At 42.4% G+C, this 20748-nt stretch overlaps 1 pseudogene; it reads left to right on the top strand.

Annotated features, from left to right (window-relative positions):
• Nucleotides 1–11567: 11567 nt before the first annotated feature.
• LOC132406622 (uncharacterized) lies at nt 11568–19232 on the top strand (annotated as a pseudogene).
• Nucleotides 19233–20748: the final 1516 nt, after the last annotated feature.

Consider the following 20748-nt stretch of genomic DNA (forward strand, 5'->3'; position numbering starts at 1 on the left):
AAATTCACACAGTCACAAGGAGAATGGACAGACAATAGTGGGATTGAACCCAAGTCGCTGGTGTTGTAATAACCTTATGCTAACCACTACATTACCACGTGATCCAACAATGCATAACATCATGAGGGGAATCAGTCACGTCAATAGGGTGAAAATCCACAGGGCATAGGTTTAAGGTGAGAGATGAAAGAATTAGAAGGGTCCCGAGAGCAACATTTTCAGGCAGAGGGTAATGTAATGAGCTGGTTGACACAGGTACAATAACTTGCACAAATGTCCAAGCAATACTGGACACTGAATGGCTGATTGCAGATGTTTCTCGAGAGAACAGGTAGCTACAGGTTTACGCAGTTTGGTCATGGGATCATCTAATGCAGCTGTCTTTACCCAGTTAGTTTCTACAGCTATTGTGTGGAATGTTTCTGAAGATATAGAATGATAAACATTGAAGGACACAATGCCAGCGACAGTGGTGGAGGCGGATATGACAGAGTCTTTTAAGGGACTCCTGGATAGTTACATAGAGTTTAGAAAACTAGTGGGCTATGGGTAACCCTAGGTAATTTCTAAAGTAAGTACAGTACATATTTAGCACAGCATTGTGGGCTGAAGGGCCTGTATTGTGCTGTAGGTTTTCTATGTTTTTATGTTTCTAAAGCCTCTGGGATATTTCATTAGAAAATGAAATAGTTCATCTTTAACTGTACAAGATTTATACAAGAAGCTCCTCATGCCTTCATCCTTGATTTATTTTAGTTGCTCAGTAAAATTCTGATAAATCTGCTACACAGAGAAAACATGAAGTGTTAACATTTGGAAATATGGATTCCCATCACCCCTTGGCTCCCCTGTGGGAAGACAATTTTATATTTACATTTGGACTTGACACTAAAACATGAGATTTCTGTAACGTAGAAACACATTTCCGTCCACACTATTCAACTGCAAAGTTCATCCTTATGCATTCTTGATGTGAGTTTGGACTCTGCAAAGTTTAAGCTATTAAACCAGCATTTTCCCTAGTGCCAATTAGCACATCTTGCTATAGACGGTGTCTGTGGCATTCATACAGAGAACCCAGTTTTATTTCAGGACAATGCTACCTTACTTCTTCCTGGATGCCACTGGAATTTTTGCAGCTGATCCTTTCAGCACTGAATACCACATGTTCCTTGTATCACAGGCTTAAAGTTAACTAGCCTCTTTTAGCTCTTCCCTCCTCATTAGAATGCACTGGATGTAAGGGGTAACAAATGGGTTACATGTGCAAGATATGAATATTGTAGAATGTACTTATTTAATTCTGCAAATTTGATTCCATTGTCCAGTCCATTTAAGCAGGATCAAATGTATATCCCAGAATAGGCCATAATTCATGGAAATTCTACCAGTTCATTCTTTGAGAACCATCCTCTCTTGCTATCCGATAAAGCCACAATAAAGGGAACAACAGTCCTTTAAGACTTATTACTCACTTCAGTTTTCTCTTCTTTTCAAATGACTTCCTGTGCTCACGTGAAAGACCCAATGCGTACTTGCTGTCCTTCCTGAATCACAGAAGCCAGACCTCCTGTAAGAAAGTTACAGTACATTGCAATGACTTTGTCTCTACTTTTTCTACGAACATGCAATCGACCTTGTAGTACATATAATCTGTTTTAGTTTTTTATGAATTTAACCTGGAAGATAAATGAGCTGCACTGGGGAATGAATTTACCCGAGGTGGTTACTTTTAGCTTGCATAAATCAAGGTCATCAGTTAGCTATTTTATGGAAAATAGTAAGTCCTTGAATTGAAGAGTCAACTGGGTAAAGTGAAAAACTATTCAGCAACATATATTAAAGCACATTTCCTAAACATTGAGTTGATTATTACCCACCCTTACCTTGAAACTGAATATTCTTAGCTACATTCAATGAGCAGAGTTACACTAAATAAGGCAGCCATGGTTGGCATAAAGAGGAGGGGTCAGGTCTGAAGTGTTTATGGCCTTTCAGCTCAGCCACGGTTGGCAAAAGCAGGACAGGCCATGAATGAAGTGTTATTGGCCATTCAGTCATGGTTGGCAAAAATGGGAGGGGCCAGGTGTGAAGTGATTTTGGCCTTTCACTTTACAAACTTTGTACTCACTGGTAGGTCCAGGAATGAGGCAAAACGTCAGATGCATCCAGGACGTCCAGCTAGCTATTGGCACATCCCAGCCCCATGAATCTGCTATTAGTACAATACATTTGTTTCAGAAACAACTATCCCTAACTATCCTTCGACCATGATTCCTCTCACGTCCATAAATGTGTCCATGAGGTCTAACCTTATAAATTCATATAAATCAAATGGTTACTTGCTGAAATCTTTCAAAGCCAAGTGAGAGTTTTTTTTTAATTTCTGAAGAAGATGGGCTAAAACAACAGATTAAATCTTCTATTAACAATGTACTCTGATACATTGCAATATTGTGAGTCCGATTCACTGGTTCATCAGTGAGACCGATGGCGGGGGAGCTGCGTTGCTTTGGCTGTTGCACGGACGAGGTCTATATGTCCTGGGGCCGCCTGCTGCAGCTGCTGGCGAAAGATTCGCCGGAGCTGGCTTTGTGCTGCCGCATTCCATACTAGGTTGGGGGCTAGCTCCTCCCATCGATGCTGGCCTGCAGTGTTCACACCCAGGAAGACAAGCTGAATTGTGTTAGTCTGCAGCTGTACTTGTGCCAGATGAGAATCTGCTTCGTCTTTGTTCTTCAGAAACATGGTCCAAGGTCAACATCCATGCACTATCAATATACTGGCCATGATGCTCAGGGACTTGGGCGATATTCTTATTTTGTGTGTATGTATATATATATATATATATATATAGGTAACTATGATTTTCTGCTGTCATTATTATAACTGCTATATGTGCTCTGTGTGAATTCTGGTATTGTGCTTTGCACCTTAGCCCCAGAGGAGAGGAATGCTGTTTCCTTTGGCTCTATTCCTGTGTACGATGAATGACAATTGAACTTAAATTTCAACTTGAACTTTAACTTGTATAATGTATTGGCATGCTAGTATTAGATCCACGTTTAATCCATAAAATCATTATAACATTCGGTGGCATAATTCAATTTGCCCTCCAAGTAATATGTGGTCTTCTGCTGCTGTAGGTCACCCTCTTCATGGTTTGATGTGTTGTCCGTACAGAGATGCTCTTCTGCACACCACCTTTGACAGCTACCTTCCAGTCAGCTTGAACCAGTCTGGCCATTCTCCTCTGAACTCCCTCACGAACAGTGTATTTTAGCCCACAGAATTGCCACTGGATGTATTTTTTATTTTGTTTTTCACATGATTCTCTGTAAACTCTAGAGACTGCTGTGCGTGAAAATCCATAGAGATCGACAGTTTCTGAGATCCTGCAAACACTTCATTTGGCACCAACAATCATTCTATGGTCAAAGTCACTTAGATTACTTTCCTCCCCATTTCAATACTTTGCCTGAAATCCAAATGAACCTTTTGACCATGTCTACGTACTTTGATGCATTGGGCTGCTGCCACATGATTGGCAGATTAGATACTTGCATGAATGAGCGGGGGTACAGATAAAGTGGCCACAGAGTGTACTTTGCCTTCTAGTTAAGACAGATCACTATATTCCAAAATTTGTGATGCAGGACACAGTAATTATTTACTTCCATGTTTCACACCTGATTTTTCCTTGCCTGGATGACCAAAACTAAGGATCATAACTCCAAAATGCTTACAAATGGATCTCACTGAAAATTCACACGAGCACCCTTTGAGAATGGTTGAAAAGTGGAATTTGTTACTATAAGGAGAATTGATTGAACGACATAAATACGTGTCAAGGAATGATCAATCTAGGAGGAAAGAGTCAGCACACTAGTGTACAAATTAGTTCATCACTTTACAGCACCGGCCAGCGATCTCCAATCAGGCTCAATTCCCACCCCTGCCTGTAAGGTGTTTGTACATTCTCCTCCAGATGCTCTGGTTTCCTCCCACATTTCCAAAGCTGTACAGTTAAGGTCAGTGAGTTAAGGGCTTGCTCTGTTGCCGCCAGAAGCATGGCTATGCATACAGGCTGCTGAGCACAACCCTCGCTAATCTGATTAAAAACAAGCGACACATTTCACTGCATGTTTCAAAGCAAGTGTAAGAAATGAAGCTAATCTTTAAAGAAAGAGAATCTTTAATATTTGGGAAGCAATATGTTACATGATACGGTGGGGTGGATAGTGAGGACAGAAGCCTAACAAGCAGCAAATGAGCTAACTGTGCTGTGTAATGCTATATATTCGTGCATGACATTTCAGAGATTCACATTAAACTGGCTTAAATATAATTTAAAAGTGATCTGCATTTATGGATTTTTGTTATAAACTTAACTGCCAAAGGCTACTTATTGGATAAATTATGGCGGCTATTAAGTAAGTTGAAACACGTTTTATCTGAGCGAATGAAAGAATCTACAGTTCGTTCAATAAAGTAGCTTCTGGCAACACATTTTCTGTCGTGGTTTTAACTCATCATCCACTTAAAGTAGTTAAGGTGGTTGCTGTGAGTAAGAAAACAATTAATATTTTTATTTAATCTTAACTGATTTTTATTGAGAATATTTCTAATAGCAGCCTGTATAATAAAAAATGAGAAAAGAATAGACTTAATTGGAAGTTTTACTCAAAACAAACGGTAATATTAGTGAATGCACTAAAATAGATGCGTGTTTTAATCTATTTCAGTTATATAGAGTTGGATGGATTATCTTACCTTGTTTGGAAGCAAGTTATTTTGCCTTTCTGAAATCAGTATCTTTATATAAGAGTCATAGAGTTATAGAAAAGTACAGCACAGAAACAGACCCTTTGACCTATTCAGTTCGTGCCCAACCATTTAAATTTCCTACACCCATTCACCTGCCCCGAGACCATAGCCCTCCATACCTCGCTCATCCATATACCTTTCCAAACTTCCCTTAAACATTGAAATCAAGCTCACATGTACCACTTGTGCTGATCACCTTTAACCTATGACCTCGGCTTGTAGTCCTACCCAATCTCAGAGGAAAAAGCCTGCTTGTGTTTACCCAATTATTCTCCCCTTGTAATTTTATATACCTCTATCAAATTTCCTCTCAGTCTTTTAAGTTTCAAAGAATCAAGTCCTAATCTATTCAGTCTTGCCTTATAAGTCAGGTTCTCCAGACTCAACAACATCCTTGTAATGTTTTCTGTATTCTTTCAACCTAATTTATATCTTTCCTGTAGGTAGGTGACCAAAACTCCACACAATACTCCAAATTAAGCCTCACCAACATCTTATACAACTTCAACATAACAGCCCAACTCCTGTACTTAATACTTTTGATCTATGAAGGCCAATGTGCCAAAAGCATTATTAAAGACCCTATCTCCCTGTGACACCATTTCCAATGAATTATGGACAATGAATTATGGACTTATATTCCCAGGTCCCTTTCTTCTACAGCACTCCTTTCACTGTGTAAAACCTACCCTGGTTGGTCCTGTTAAGGTGCACACCTCAGTCTTGTCTGCATTAAATTTCACCTGACATTCTCAGCTCATTTTTCCAGCTTGTCTAGATCCCGCTGCAAGATCAGATCCTTGCCCACCATTACACCACCTGTTTTGGTGTCATATGCAAGTTTGCTAATCCAGTTAACCACATTATCATCCAGATCATTGATATGAATGACAAACAACAAAGCAAAAAGTAGTAGGTAGTTAGAAGACTGGTGAAACATTTAAAAACTAACAGAAGGTGACTAAAAGGCTATAACAAGACAAAAGTTGAAACATGAAGTTGAGCTAGTCTATAATATAAAACAGGATAATTCAAGCATATTAATATGCAACAAATTTATCCGAGATTTCTGTTTTCATTGTTTTAACAATGGTATTATTTCTTTCCAAAATAAATGAGTTAACATTGCCACTAAAAAATAAGCAAAGCGATATTTCCACAGTGTAATTTCAAAACCAAGAGTTTCCTGATGGTTGGAGAGTTATCGAATGGGTGCAATCTGTATTTGTGCAGCAAGGGATTCAATCATCTCTGCCGGTTTTCTATTTTAAATTAGAAAATAATATTGAGAAAAGAGAAAAATATTTTTCAACTGGTGATTTTGACATGTTGAAAATCACTTAGGTGAAAATATATTACCACATTAGACAGGAAATGCTGTAATTTAGAGCATCACCCTCGAAGCTGGAGGAGCCCATTGCGACAGGCAGCATCTATAGGGGGAAAATGCACAGTTAACGTTTGGGGTTGACAACTTTAATCTCAACCCAAAGCATCAATTGTTCAATTCCCTCCACAAATATTGCTTGCCCTGTTAATTTCTATTAGAGCATAAAATGATAAGATACAGGATCAGAATTAGGCCATATGGCCCATTGAGTCTGTTCCTTCATGTTCCTATTTCTTCATGGCTGATCCATTTTACCTCTCAGCCCTAGTATCTCCTCATGCCCTGTCCAGTCAAGAATCTATCTATTTCTGTCTTAAATATACATAAAGACATGGCCTTCACAGCCACCTGTGGCAAAGAATTCCACAGATTCACCACTCTCTGGCTAAAGGAATTCCTCCTCATCTCTATTCTAAAAGAACTCTCATCTATTCTGAGGCTGTGGCCTCTGGTTCTAGACTCTTTCCCTAGAAGTACCAACCTCCCCACACCCACTCTATAAAGGCCTTTTAACGTTCAATAGGTTTCAAATAGTTCACCTGTCATTCTTCAGAATTCTAGTGAATACAGGCTTGGAGCCATCAAATGACAAACCTTTTAATCCTGGAGTCATCTTTGCAAACCTCCTTTAGCCCGCTCCAGTTTTAGCACAGAAGGGGCCCAAAAGTGTTCACAAAACTCCAGTGCTTTATAAAGTCTCAAAATTATATCCTTTCTTTTATATTCTAGTCCTCTTGAAAGGAATGCCAACCTCTCGTTTGCCTTCCTCACAGACTCAACCTGCAAATTAGTCTATAGGGAATCCTACACGAGGACTCTCAAGCCCCTTTTTAACTCAGTTTTTTTTTGTATTTTCTCTCAATTTAGAAAATAATCAACCCTTTCATTTTTTCTACTTATGTGCATAACCATACATTTCCTGACACTGTATTCCATCTGCCATTTCTTAACCCATCCTCCTGATCTAAGTCCTTCCGTGGCCTCTCTACTTCCTCAAAACTACCTGACCCTGCATCTGTCTTAATATCATCTGAAAACTGCAACAAAACCACCTATTCCATCATTAACATAAAATGTAAAAAGAATTGGTCCCCACACAGACCGCCATGGAACGTCACTAGTCACCGGCAGCCAAACAGAAAAGGCTTCCTTTATTTCCACTCTTTGCTTCCTGCCAACCAGCCACTTATCCATGCTAGAATCTTTCCTGAAACACCATGGGCTCTTAGCTTGCTAAGCAGCCTCATGTGTTACACCTTGTCAAAGGCCTTCTGAAAGTCCAAGTATACAACATCAACCGATTCTCCTTTGTCTATTCCTGCTGGTTACTTCTTCAAAGAATTCCAACAGATTTGTCAGACAAGATATTCCCGTGAGTAAACCATGCTGACTATGACCTATGTTATCATGTGCCTCCAAGTACCCCGAAACCACATCCTTAGTAGTTGACTCCAACATCTTCCCAACCACTGAGGTCAGACTAACTGGCCTATAGTTTCCTTTCTTTGCCTCTCTCCCTTTTTGAAGAGTGTAGTGTCATTTGCAATTTTACAGTCTTCTGGAACTATTCCAGATTCTAGTGATTCTTGAAGGATTGTTACTAATGCCTCCACAATCTCTGGGGTGTACAACATCTGGTTCAGTCTGCCATTTGTGATGGAATGGTTTGGAATTTTAAAAAATGTTAAACTGTTTGAATTTGTGGGTACCTTCATATACTATATCGCTTTTACTGTCAGTCTTGTTTTCAGTAATCTCCACAGTCAAATCTAAAGTTTACACAGGGAAAAGGATTCTGAGACATCACATACTTCATTTTTTTGTTACAGTACGTATTTGAATTAAGTTTCTCTTTAGTAAAATTTGTGTAAAAGTTTCAGGTAACAACTAATTTTTAAAAGAAATGCCATACAAATGTGTTTCTGAAGAACCATATTGATCATAAAGATATCCAGTATAAATAAACTTGTTTTGGAAACAATACATTAAGGTGTCCTTTCCAGTTCCAAAGATTTGATTTATTCCTGTACAGCATTGATTCACTCATGGTAACAGATTCGATTTTGATCTTGTGCTGAGATGCTTCAGTCTTTTATTCCTAGTATCTTTTTTCACTTGTCATGCTATATTATGGTTAAAAGAGCAATACAGCAGATCCTGGCCTTCTTGGTAATGAAATTCATTAATTTGACATTTTCATCCTGATTCTTGAACTGATAAAAATTAAACCAGGTTATATTCTAGATCAGAGGAAACACAAGAGACTGCAGATCTAAATAGAAAGTTATACTGGTTGTACTTGCTAAGGTTTAGAAAAATGATGGGGAATCTCATTGAAGTCTATCGAATATTGAGAGTCCTAGATAGAGTGGATGTGGACAGGGTGTTTCCTATAGTGGGGGAGCCTAGGACTAGAGGGCACAATCTCAAAATACAAGGATGACCTTTAGAACAGAGTTGAGGTGGATGATTGTAGAGGACAAAGATTGGGTATATTTAAAATGCAGATTGAGAGATTCTTAATTAGTAAAGGTGCCAGGAGAATGGGGTTGAGAGGGATAATAAATCAGCGATGTTGAAATGGCAGAGCAGACTCGAAGGGCTGAATAGTCCAATTCTGCTCCTATGTTCTATGGGTTATGATCTAATCTGCAGCAACAGTTTTAAAGCTGGAGGAAATTAACAGGCCAAACCCCATTTATGGAGGGAGTTGAACAGTTGATGTTTTGGGTTGAGATTTAAGTTGTCGACCACCATAGATGTTACTTGTCCCAATGAGTTCCACCAGCTTTTTGTGTGTTGCTCTAAATTATAGCATTTCCTGTTTAATGAGGTAATATATTTCAACGTGTCAGAATTAGCAGTTGAAAAATATTTTTCTCTTTTGTCAATATTATTTTCAAATTTAAAATAGAAAACAGGCTGAAATGATTGAACCCTTTGCTGTACAAATACAGATTATACCCATTTGATAACACTCCAACCTTCAGGAAAGTCTTGAGGTTTTGAAATTGCACTATGAGGATACCACTTTGCTGCTTTTTACTGGCAATATTAACTCATTTATTTTGGAAAGAAGTAACACCATTGTTAAAATAGTGAAGACAGAAATCTGAGATAAATGTATATTTGCACACCACATAGTAATTTCCAGAAACTGTATGTGGGAAGCATTATTTGTTTCCACTAGTATGAATCAAGATTGCCTCCATTAGTAGTAATCTTCCTTTTGAGTTAAAATATTTTGTTCATTGCCCATTCTAGAGAATTCATTTCAAAAACCCATCCTTGCATTGAGGGAGTGCTGCACTGTTGGAAGTGATGGGATTGCTCTTCAGATGTTAAACAGAAGCCTTGGCTGATTCATCAGGTGGGCATGAAGCCTGCCCAAACTCCATAACCCAACTAATGATAACTTTCATCTCCAGAAGACCATAAGACATAGGAGCAGAATTAGGCCATCTGGCCCATCGAGTCTGCTCCACCATTCAATCATGGCTGAACCATTTTTTTTCTTCTCCTCAATCCCAGTTCCTGGACTTCTCCCCATAACCTTTCATGCCATGTCTAATCAAGAACCTATATCAATTTCTGCCTTAAATACACCCAGCGTCACGGCCTTCATAACTGCATGTGGCAACAAATTCCACAAATTCACCACCCTTTGGCTAAAGGAATTTCTCTGCATCTCTGTTTTGAAAGGGTGCCCTTCTATACTGAGGCTGTGCCCTTCTGTCCTTGAGTCTCCCACCATAGGAAACATCCTTTCCACATCTGCCCTTTCAATATTCAAAAGGTTTAAATGAGATCCCTTCCTCATCTTTCTATATTCCAGAGAGTACGGACCCAGAGCCATCAAACGTTCCTCATACGATAACTCTTTCGTTTCTGGAATCATCCTTGTAAACCTCCTCTGGACCCTCTCCAATCCCAGCTCATCTTTTCTACGATGAGGGGCCCAAAACTGTTCACAATACTCAAGGTGAGGCCTCACCAGTGCCTTATAAAGCCTCAGCATCGCATCCTTGCTCTTGTATTCTAGACCTCTTGAAATGAATGCTAACGAGGCATTTGCCTTCCACACTACTGGCTCAACACACGTTAACCTTTAGGGTGTTCTGCATAAGGACTCCCAATTCCCTTTGTATCTCAGATTCCTGGATTTTCTCCCCATTAAGAAAATAGTCGGCACATTTATTTCTACCACTAAAATGCATGACCATGCATTGTCCAACATTGAATTTCATTTGCCAGTTTCTTGCCTGTTCTCCTAATCTGTCTAAGTCATTCTGTATCCTAATTGTTTCCTCAACACTATCTGCCCCTCCACCAATCTTCATATCACCTGCAAACTTGGAAGTAAAGCCATCTATTCCATCATCTAAATCATTGATATGCAGCATAAAAAGAAACGGTCCCAACACTGACCCCTGTGGAACACCACTAGCCACTGGCAGCCAACCAGAAAAGGAACCTTTTATTCCCACTTGCTTCCTCCTACCAATCAGCCAATGCTCTAACCATGTTAGTAACTTTCCTGGAATAACATGGGCTCTAAACTTGGTAAACAGCCTCATGTGTGGCACTTTGTCAAAGCCCTTCTTTAGTCCAAATATACAACATCCACTGCATCTCTTTTATCTATCTTCCTCAAAGAATTCCAATAGGTTTGTCAGACAGGACTTCCTCAGAAGAAAACAATGCTGACTTTGTACTATTTTTTCCTGTGTCACCAAGTACTTCATCACCCCATCCTTAACAATCAACTCTAACATCTTCCCAAACACTGAGGTCAGGCTAACTGGTCCATTGTTTCCTTTCTGCTGCCTTCCTCCTTTCTTAAAGAGTGGGGTGACATTTTCCAGTCCTCTGGCACCATGCCAGGGTCCATTGATTTTTGAAAGATCTTTTCTAATGCCATCACAATCTCTAACGCTACCTCTTTCAGAAACCTGGGGTGCAATTCATCTGGTCCAGGTGAACTTATCTAGCTTTAAATCTTTCAGCTCTTTGAGCACCTTCTCTCTTGTAGTAGTGATTGTACCCATTTCTCTTCCTTCACACACTAACCCATGCTTAGGTGTTTTGCCAAGATGATAATATCTAAGTTAAGTCTGGTGTGAATGCCAGCATTTTACCACTTTGCTTACAGGATGCATTTATTGCCCACTTTTAATTCTGATGGGAGCCTCCTTCTTGAACCACAGCTATCAGCCCAGAGCAGGGGGTGGCGAATCTTACAGAGAGCATGTGCCCAAACTGGCAATAATCTAAAAGGTTTTCTTGCTTGCCATAGTAATTTTGAGCAGAGATTATCATTGATTAGTGAGTCAGTAATAATAATAATGAGATGTGGGATTTCATGGTACCTGGCACTCTTCCTGATAACTACATCTGCAGGATGTGCACTTATGTTCAGCTCCTGACTGGCAAGGTCAAGGAACTGGAGCTGAAGCTGGATGGTCTCAGGACTACCTGGGAGGCTGAAAACCTCATAGATGAAGCTTTTACTGTGGAGATAGTAGATGGGTGACAACCAGGAAACATAAGGGGAGTAAGCATTTAGTGCATGGTTCCCCTGTGGCCTCAGCAACAGGTATAACCCTTTGGATATAGTGGGGGGGGGCATGACCTACCTGCAGAAGCAGCCAGGCTATTGGCACCGTGGCGGGCTCTGAAGCTCAGTGGGGAAAGGTAAAGTCAGGCAGAAAGATGGTGACAGGAGACTCCATAGGTAGGGGAACGGACAGGAGATTCCGTGGCTGAGGAAGTGGCCCCAGAATGGTGTGTCACTTCCCAGGTGCTAGGGTCGAGGATGTCTCAAAACTGAACAGCTGCAGAATATCGTCAAGGGGGAGGGTCAGCAGCCAGAGGTTGTGGTGCGTATTGTCGCGAATAACATGGGTAGAAAGGTGGAAGAGGTTCTGCACAGAGAGGTTTAAGGAGTTAGGAGAGAGGCTGAAGAGAAGGCCCCCCAAGGTGTTAGTCTCTGGAATACTCCCAATGCCGTGTGCTAGTCAGGGCAGATGAACGAATGGCTAAGGAAGTGGTGCAGGGGCAGGATATCAGTGTCTTGGATCATTGGAACCTCTTCTGGGGCAGGGGTGACCTGTATAAGAGGGACGGGTTGCACCTAAACTGGAGTGGAACCAATATCCTGGCTGGGAGGTCCATTAGTGCTACTCAGGAAGATTAAACTAGTTTTGCAGGGGGATAGCAACCTGGGGACCAGGTTGGAAAGTGGAAGGATGCAGAAGACACTAGATGTCAAGGTTAGTAAAAACAAGCACGGGAAGTAATAGATATGACAGGACGGGTAGTTTGGGCATTTTTAATGCTGGTTCTATTATGGGTGGAACACCCTGGTTAAGATTTTACTGTTAATGTGCAGGGTAGTTCTTTTAATAGCCTTCTGTAGAAGCAGTGTTCTGCCAGTGGCGTTTGGATTACCATTAAAGATAAGGGGTTGTGATGTTTAGCTTAGGAGTACGGAAATAGCCAATTATGATGATGGAATTGAGAGAAGGTTCTAGAGGAAGCTGGGTGGAGAGGTTTTGTGATGGACACTGGGGTGAGTCAAGGTATTTTCAATGGGAGATGGAGAGAGAAGAAGCTCGAGAGAACCGGCCATAGGATTCAATCCAACTGGAACGTGCGATTTGTTGGAGTCCAAGATGGGAAATTCTACCAGATATCAGTGAATAGGAGTTGGTGCCATGAGTGAAACGGACACGTCCAGCTTTTGGCAGATCTGAGCTCCAACCTTGTGCACATTTGATTGTTTTAATTAAAATGGACCTGTTTGTTTTTCTCTTTCTTCCTTAATAATGATTTGATTAAGCTGACATTGATAAATATACCTTTTTATATTTGTAGGCAGTGTATGATCTATTATTTCTTGCCAACAGTGAGCAGTATTTGCACAGCATTCTCAGATCAGGATGTGAGTGGTGGAAACATCCCAAACTCCCAAATTTGGTAGGACCCCAGTCATACTGACCCTAGACGCATGGAGTACAAGAAAGGTGGTTTTCTCAACATTGAGTCCAGTGGCTGTTTCTGTGGATGCCCAGTAAAAGGGAGCTTCATGGGTAAAAGTGATGAACTTAGAGCATGGATCAGTACATGGAACTACGTTGTTGTGACCAATACAGAGACTTGGTTGAGAGAGGGACAGGAATGGGTGTTTAATATCCGAGGGTTTCCATGTTTTAGGAAAGATAGCAAGGGAGGTTAAAAAAGGGAATGGGGAGTTGCACTACCGATCAGGTACAATATCACAGGTGCACTCAATGGGGACGTAATGGTAGGCTTCTCCACTCAGTCCATATAGATAGAACTCAAATGCTATGAAGGGAGCAATCAGTCTGGGGTGGGATTATACTACAGACCCCCAGTAGCCACCAGGACAGTGAGGGAAAGATATGCAGGCATATTAAGGACAGGTGTAAAAACAATAGGGTTGCTGTCGTGGGGGAATTCTACTTCCCTAAGATAAACTGAAACCTTCTTAGTGCAAGGGGTTTAGATGGGGCAGCATTTGTTAGGTGCATCCAGGAGAGATACTTAAATTAATATGTAGATAGTCCAACAAGAGGTGGGGCTGTAGTGGGTCTGGTGTTGGGTAACAAGCCAAGTGATTGACCTTTCAATGGGTGAGCATTTAGGGAATAATGACCACAACTTCTTCAGTTTTAAGATAGATATAGACAAGGATTAGCATGAAATTTACGGGCGAGTATTAAAATGAAACAGGGCAAATTACAAGAGCATTAGTCAGGGATTAGGGAGAGTTAATTGAGCACACTGTTTTTGGGCAAGTTCACAACGGACATTGGAGGGTGTTAAAGACCAAGTACATAGGCTGCAGGACAGGTACGTTCTGGTTAGAAGGAAGGACAAGGATGGCAAGGCAAAAGAATCTTGGATGGCGAGGGAGGTGATGAATTTAGTCAAGAACAAAAATGGAAAATAACTAAAGCTTAGGAAGCTAGAATCAGACAAAACCATGGAGAATTAAAAAGAAGCCAGAAAAGAATGTAAGAAGGGAATTAGGAAAGCCAGGAGGGGCCATGATAAGTCATGGCAAAGAGGATTAAATAAAATTCCAAGGCATACTTACATACATCAGGAGCAAGAGTATAACTGGGCAGAGGGAAAACGAGGAATAACACAGAAGACTGGCAAAGAATACAACAGGATATAGATCATTTGCAGATACAGGGAGAGAAATGGCCAATGGAATTCAACCCAGAGAAATGTGAGGTGTTGTACTTGGTAGGTCAGATTTAAAGAGAGTGTTGATGAGCAGAGGGATCTTGGCATCCAGTTCAGAGCTCCCTGAAAGTGCCTATGCAGCTTGATAGGGTGGATAAGAAGGCACACAACACGCTTGCCTTTATTAATCGAGGCACTGAGTTCAAAAGTTACAGCTTTCTAAATCTCTAGTTATGCCACCTCTGGAGAAATGCATGCAGTTCTGATCACCCTGTTATAGGAAGGATGTCAAGACTTTGGAAAGAGTGGAGAAGAGGTTTACCAGGATGCTGCCGGGATTAGAGGGCATTTGCTAAAATGAAAAGTTGGACACACTGAAGTTGTATCTGTGGAGTGGCAGAAGCTGAGGAGAGATCTGATGGAGGTTTATAAGATTATGAGAGACATAGATAAAGTAAACAGGGAGTATCCTTTTCCAAGGGAGATATGTCTAATACCAGAGTGCAAGCATTCAAGGTGAGAGAGGGACATTTTAAAGGAGATGTGAGAGGCATGTTTTTTACACAGAGGGGTGGGTTCATGGAATGCACTGCTTTGGGTGGTGATAGTGGCAGATACATTAATGGCTTTTTAGAGTCGTTTGGATATGCACATGAATGTGAGGGAAATCAAGGGATATGGACATTGTGTAGGCAGAAAGGATTAGCTTAGATGGCAATTTGATAGCTAATTTACTTGGTTTGGCACAACATTGTGGGCTGAACGGTCTGTTCCTGTATTGTACTGTTCTGTGTTCTATGTTCTAATAATTATGGACTTTTTTAAGGAAAAAAGAATGAATTGCTTGCTTACTTTTGTGTATTCATTACTTTACTATTAATAAAAGCGTAATAATTACAGATTGAAATAAATAAGCATTTTAGAAAGTGTTCTAAACTTACCCTTTAAAAAGACAATTGAAAGATATTCATGGAGGCCCTAAACTACATGCAGTATTTATTGTTATTATTACTGAATATCCAATTTCACTCAGAAATGACAGAAGAAAAATATAGGTGGAGTGAAGCCAATGCCAACTGGCCCAGCCGTTTACTGTACAAATACTGATGTGCACGTCAGGTTTGCGAGGATTTCAAAGCATATCGTCCAACACCACATGTTCTCACCAGTGTCTAGCTGGCACCAAGCTGGCTGAGACGTTTCCTGTGAAAACATTTCACTGCTCTCAGTTTCCAAAAATGTCATTCGCAGTTTCATTTAGCAGTAAAGATAATAAGACCGTAAGACCATAACACATAGGAGCAAAATTAGGCCATTTGGCCCCTTGAGTCTGCTTGGCCATTCTATCATGGCTGATTTATTATTTCTCTCAACCCCATCCTCCTGCCTTCTCCCTCTATCCTTTGACATAGTTACTAATCAAGAACTTATCAATCTCTGCTTTAAAAATGCCCAGTGATTTGGCTTCCACAGCTGTCTGTAGCAAAGAATTCAACAGATTCACCATCCCTTTGCTGAAGAGATTCTTTAAATCATGGTGTATCTTTTTATTATGGCTGGGGTTGAAAGAATCATGGGTGGCACTGCATGCTGCTTCCCAACAAAGTTTCTGTGTGCCATCTTGAGCGCACATGCCCTAGATTTGCTATCACTAGACTAGAGTGTTGTATCATAAGGTTTAACAAGATTAAAATACAGCAATGATGACAGAACAGTATTATATCTCCAGGGCAATTTTTTTGTTTCATGGAAGGAAACTTGTGGGCTTTGGAGTTCCCATTCCCCTGCTTTATTGGCCTAGCTGGTAGGGGCAACTGGCTTGGGATATGTTTTCAAAAGTTGTATCTCGTAACCCATCAGTCACAAGCACCATCACAGATATTCAACAGTGAGTTTCTGAAAGATATGCTAGACGATCCACCACCCGTAAGTATAGAGGAAGAAGTGTACACAGCAAGAGCAAAGCTGGTAGTAGAGGGCAACTGGGTCCACTGAATGGCAAAGCAGTAGTCCTTCTACTCAAAGAACCAAAGAGTGTTGAGGATCCACAACATCAGGCAGGAGATGAAAGCACTGAAGTCCCAGTACAAGGAGGCAGGAGAAGAGGAGCGCATTGGCTTGGCCCAGCTAATATGCATACTACAAAAGAAGATCAGGGTTCTCCGCTGGGTAGAGTGGCATCAGAGGCGGCATCATGAAAGGGCCCGAAAATGTGCTGCCTTTATCCCCAACCCCTTCAAGTTCACCAAGCAGTTGCTGGGGCAGAAGCACAGTGGGAAATTGGACTGTTCGCAGGAAGACATAGACCAACATCTGAAGAAGGTATACAGTGATCCTGAAAGAGAGCAGGAGCTGGGAGAGTGCAACATCCCAATAGACACCTCCCCCACCCCCACCCCCCAAACCGGATGTGTAGTTTGACATGTCAGAGCTGCAGCTAACAGAACTCAGAGAGGTCGTCCTCAAAGCAAGGGCAAGCTCAGCTCCAGGACCAAGCAGCACCTGGTACAGAGTGTACAAGAACTGCCCCAGACTCCTGCTGCATCTGTGGAAGACTCTGCGAGTCCTCTGGAGAAGGGGGAAGATCCCAGAACAGTGGAGAGTGGCTGAAGGGGTGTGGAAAACGCCACCCAGATAGACCAGTCCCTGCTGTGTGTCGAGGCGAAGATCTTCTTCAGTGCTGTTTCCAATTGGCTGTGCGCCCGCCTGGCAAAGAACACCTATATCAATACGTCAGTCCAGAAGGGTGGCATTTCAGGGATGCCGGGCTGTCTGGAGCACACCAGTGTGGTGATACAGCTCATCAGGGAGGCCAGAGAGAACAAGGGCAACCTGTCAGTGCCGTGGCTCGACCAGGCAAATGCATTTGGCTCCATTCTGCACAAGCTGGTGCAGCTCACACTGACCAAACGTCACGTCCCCAGCAGGATCAGAGATGTTATCACTGATTATTACAGCAACTTCAGGATGAGGGTATCTTCAGCAGCAACTACATCAAGCCCGCACAAGGTGGAGATTGGCATCATCACAGGATTCACTATCTCAGTGACACTGTTCTCCCCAGCCATGAACATGCTCACTGAGTCTGCTGAACCAGAGTGCAGAAGGCCCAGAGTGAATTCCGCTCAACAGCAACCACCCATCAGGGCATTCATGGATGACCTCTCAGTCACCACAGAATCAATCCCAGGCTGCCGGTGGATTCTGCAGGGGCTCGAAAAGCTGGTGGAGTGGGCCCGGATGCGTTTCAAACCAGCCAAATCAAGATCAGTGGTGCTGAGGAAAGGCAAGGTGGAAAACAAGTTCCGTTTCAGCGTCGCAGGTTTAGCCATCCCAGCGTCACAGAAAAGCCAGTCAAGAGCTTAGGTAAGGTTTTTGACAGCTCTCTAAGGGTCACGGCATCCGTTCAGGTGACCTGCACCGAGATGGATGGCTGGCTGAAATCTGTGGACAAATCCGGCCTACCTGGGAAGTTCAAAGCCTGGGTGTATCAGCATGGTGTTCTTCCAGAATCCTGCGGCCCCTCCTCGTCTGTGCAGTTCCGATCTCGACGGTCGAACCCTCAGAGAGGAGGGTCAGTAAGCCCCTCAGGAGATGGCTGGGGCTGCCAAGGAGCCTGAGCAGCATCGCCCTCTATGGACACCACAACAAACTGCAACTGCCCTTCAAACCCTCGGAGCAGGAATTCAAGGTAATAAGGGCCAGAGAAGTGGTACAGTACAGGGACTCAAGTGATCCGAAGGTGGCTCGAGCAGGGATCCAAGTGAGGACCGGCAGGAAGTGGAGGGCAGAGGAAGCTGTTCAGGAAGCAGAGGAAAGGCTGTGTCATAGGAGGCCGGTGGGAATGGTCACACGAGGCCGAGCTGGGCTAGGATCCTTCCCAACTCCCCAAATGGACACCATCAGAGGGAAGGAAAGGCGCCGCCTAGTTCAGGAGGAGCTGAGAGCATCAGTGGAGGAGACAAGAACCTGTAAGGCGGTGGGAATGAAGCAACAGCGAGCTTGGACAAGATGGGAGAATGTGGTTGAGAGGAAAGTGGCCTGGGCTGAGCTTTGGAAAACCGAGCCAAATCGCATCCAATTTCTCATCCAGGCAGTGTACGATGTGCTTCCAAGCCCATCAAACCTGCACACGTGGGGCAAAGCAGAGTCATCAGAGTGCCCACTGTGTTCCAAGCCAGGAGCCCTGGAGCACATCCTCAGCGGCTGCACAAGGTACTTGGTGAGGGACGGTACCGATGGAGGTATGATCAGGTCCTGAAGACCATCGCCGAAGCCATCAGCACAGGAGTGGAGTGGGCGAAGTGATCCTGACCCTCCAAGCATTGCCTTTGTCAGAGCTGGGGAGCAGCCAATACCCGCCAAGAGAACATCTGCAGGCATCCTGACCTCTGCAAGGGACCGTTGCAGAGCTGTTGGTGGCCCTCAAAAGGCAGCTGAGGTTCCCCGACCATATCGCAGCCACCACCCTGCGACCAGACATTGTCCTTGTGTCTGAGTCTACGAAGCAGGTGGTGATGCTGGAGCTGACAGTCCCATGGGAAGATCGCTTGGAAGAGGCCTTTGAAAGGAAGCTATCGAAGAACACAGGACTTGTCAGGCTGGATGGAGGGCAAGGTGCCTCCCAGTGGAAGTTGGTTGTAGGGGATTCGCAGCCCATTCCTTAGCCAGAGCCTATAGCAATTTGGGCATTGAGGGAGAGAGGAAGAGGAGAGCCATCCGCAGTACCACGGATGCGGCAGAGGTGGCCTCAAGGTGGCTGTGGCTCAAGAGAGGGGAGCCATCGAGTCATGTGTAGCGAGCCATCGGGACACGAGCTGGGGTCTGATCAGCCCCGGCTGGGTCACCTGGAGAAGGGTGTATGATGTTGAAAGACCCGAAATACCTGATGATTCCAGGAACATCACTGAAGATGTGTCCAGAGGCATCAGTAGATGCAGCATGACTTCAGCTGAGAGTTAATGGAAGCAAAATAGCTTCACGGGTTCCTTGCAATCTGGAATGAAGAGCATTCAGTGGTTTAATGGAAAATATGCAGCATTTCACTTTTAGCATCACCAGAGCATTGATGCGGAGTGTGAGCCCAACTACTCTCATTTACAAAGGGACTTGTAGATGCTAAGGCAAGAGGTAAGCAACATCTGAAGTTTGGGATGCCTATTTGTCCTAATACAATTCAAAAATCTATATGTTCCAGAGTAAACGTTGCAGCGCAGGCTAAGTTTACACACAGCATACTTTACACGAAAAACCAAATTCTCGTAATAGTAGCATGAACAGTTCAGAAAATTGAAACAGTACTTTCTACAAATCCTAGCCTTTATTAGGATCCCATTCTCCCTTGCATTCTTATACCATTTTGTTCTAATTATCTTCCTTTCTCTTCTCAGGAACTCTGTATCATAAAATTGATCTTGATTTCTCTTATTTCATGCTGTTTTAAAAATTCTTGCCTGTTTCACTGAGACATATATTTAGGCTTGACCTCCCAGGAAGTGTTGATCCCTTGATTACCAGGTTACCAGGCTTCCTAACTCCTTCCCCAGAATGCAATAGGGGAAGGAGCTGGAATGTCCCATTCTTCTGATTTCACCTGGCAGGAGAAGGAAGGGTTTGCTATTGCCACATTGACAGCTTACAGTCAACTTCCTCACTGACAATTTAGCATGGATTTAAAAAAAACATTATTTTCAGTGTTAAGATGGGAAACTGAGAATATTGTGATAATTCATCCAATGTGTCACACATTTAAAACTACATTATATAAAATGTAATACTTTAAAAAATAAAACAGTGAGTCTTTTCAGGCCCTCTGGACATTAATCCTTGCCTCTTGAGTGAACAATTAATCCAATTCTTAACCTCATTTCAAAGGAGCAAAACCAATTCAGTTGGATCTAATCAGATATTTACTCCAAAATTTTAATTATTTCTCTGACAGAGGAAGCCAGGGTTCCAGTTATGCACCTTAAAGTCTTTGTGATTAACAGCAGTACCTTCCTCTGATTGATATATTGCATCAAATCTGAACCTCTTGTAATGGGCTCGTGGCATGATTTCTTTTCTCTCTCAGTGAAGTAACTCAGCTGAGCACAGCAGTTGGTGGCTTTGCTGCTGAAAGCTGCAATTTGAAGCACAAATCTATGAAGCCCTGACAGTAAACATTTTAAGTTTTCCAGCTGAATGAACTAGAAAATGAGGCTAATGGAGATTTAGCAAGTATGTGTGGTTAGGGTGTTAGCTACCTTAATGAGGTAGATCATTTTCAGTTCTGATACAATAAATAACATTCAGAGTCACTTTGACCATCAAAA

The sequence above is a fragment of the Hypanus sabinus genome, chromosome 17 (assembly GCF_030144855.1).
Source record: "Hypanus sabinus isolate sHypSab1 chromosome 17, sHypSab1.hap1, whole genome shotgun sequence".
Classification (NCBI taxonomy): domain Eukaryota; kingdom Metazoa; phylum Chordata; class Chondrichthyes; order Myliobatiformes; family Dasyatidae; genus Hypanus; species Hypanus sabinus.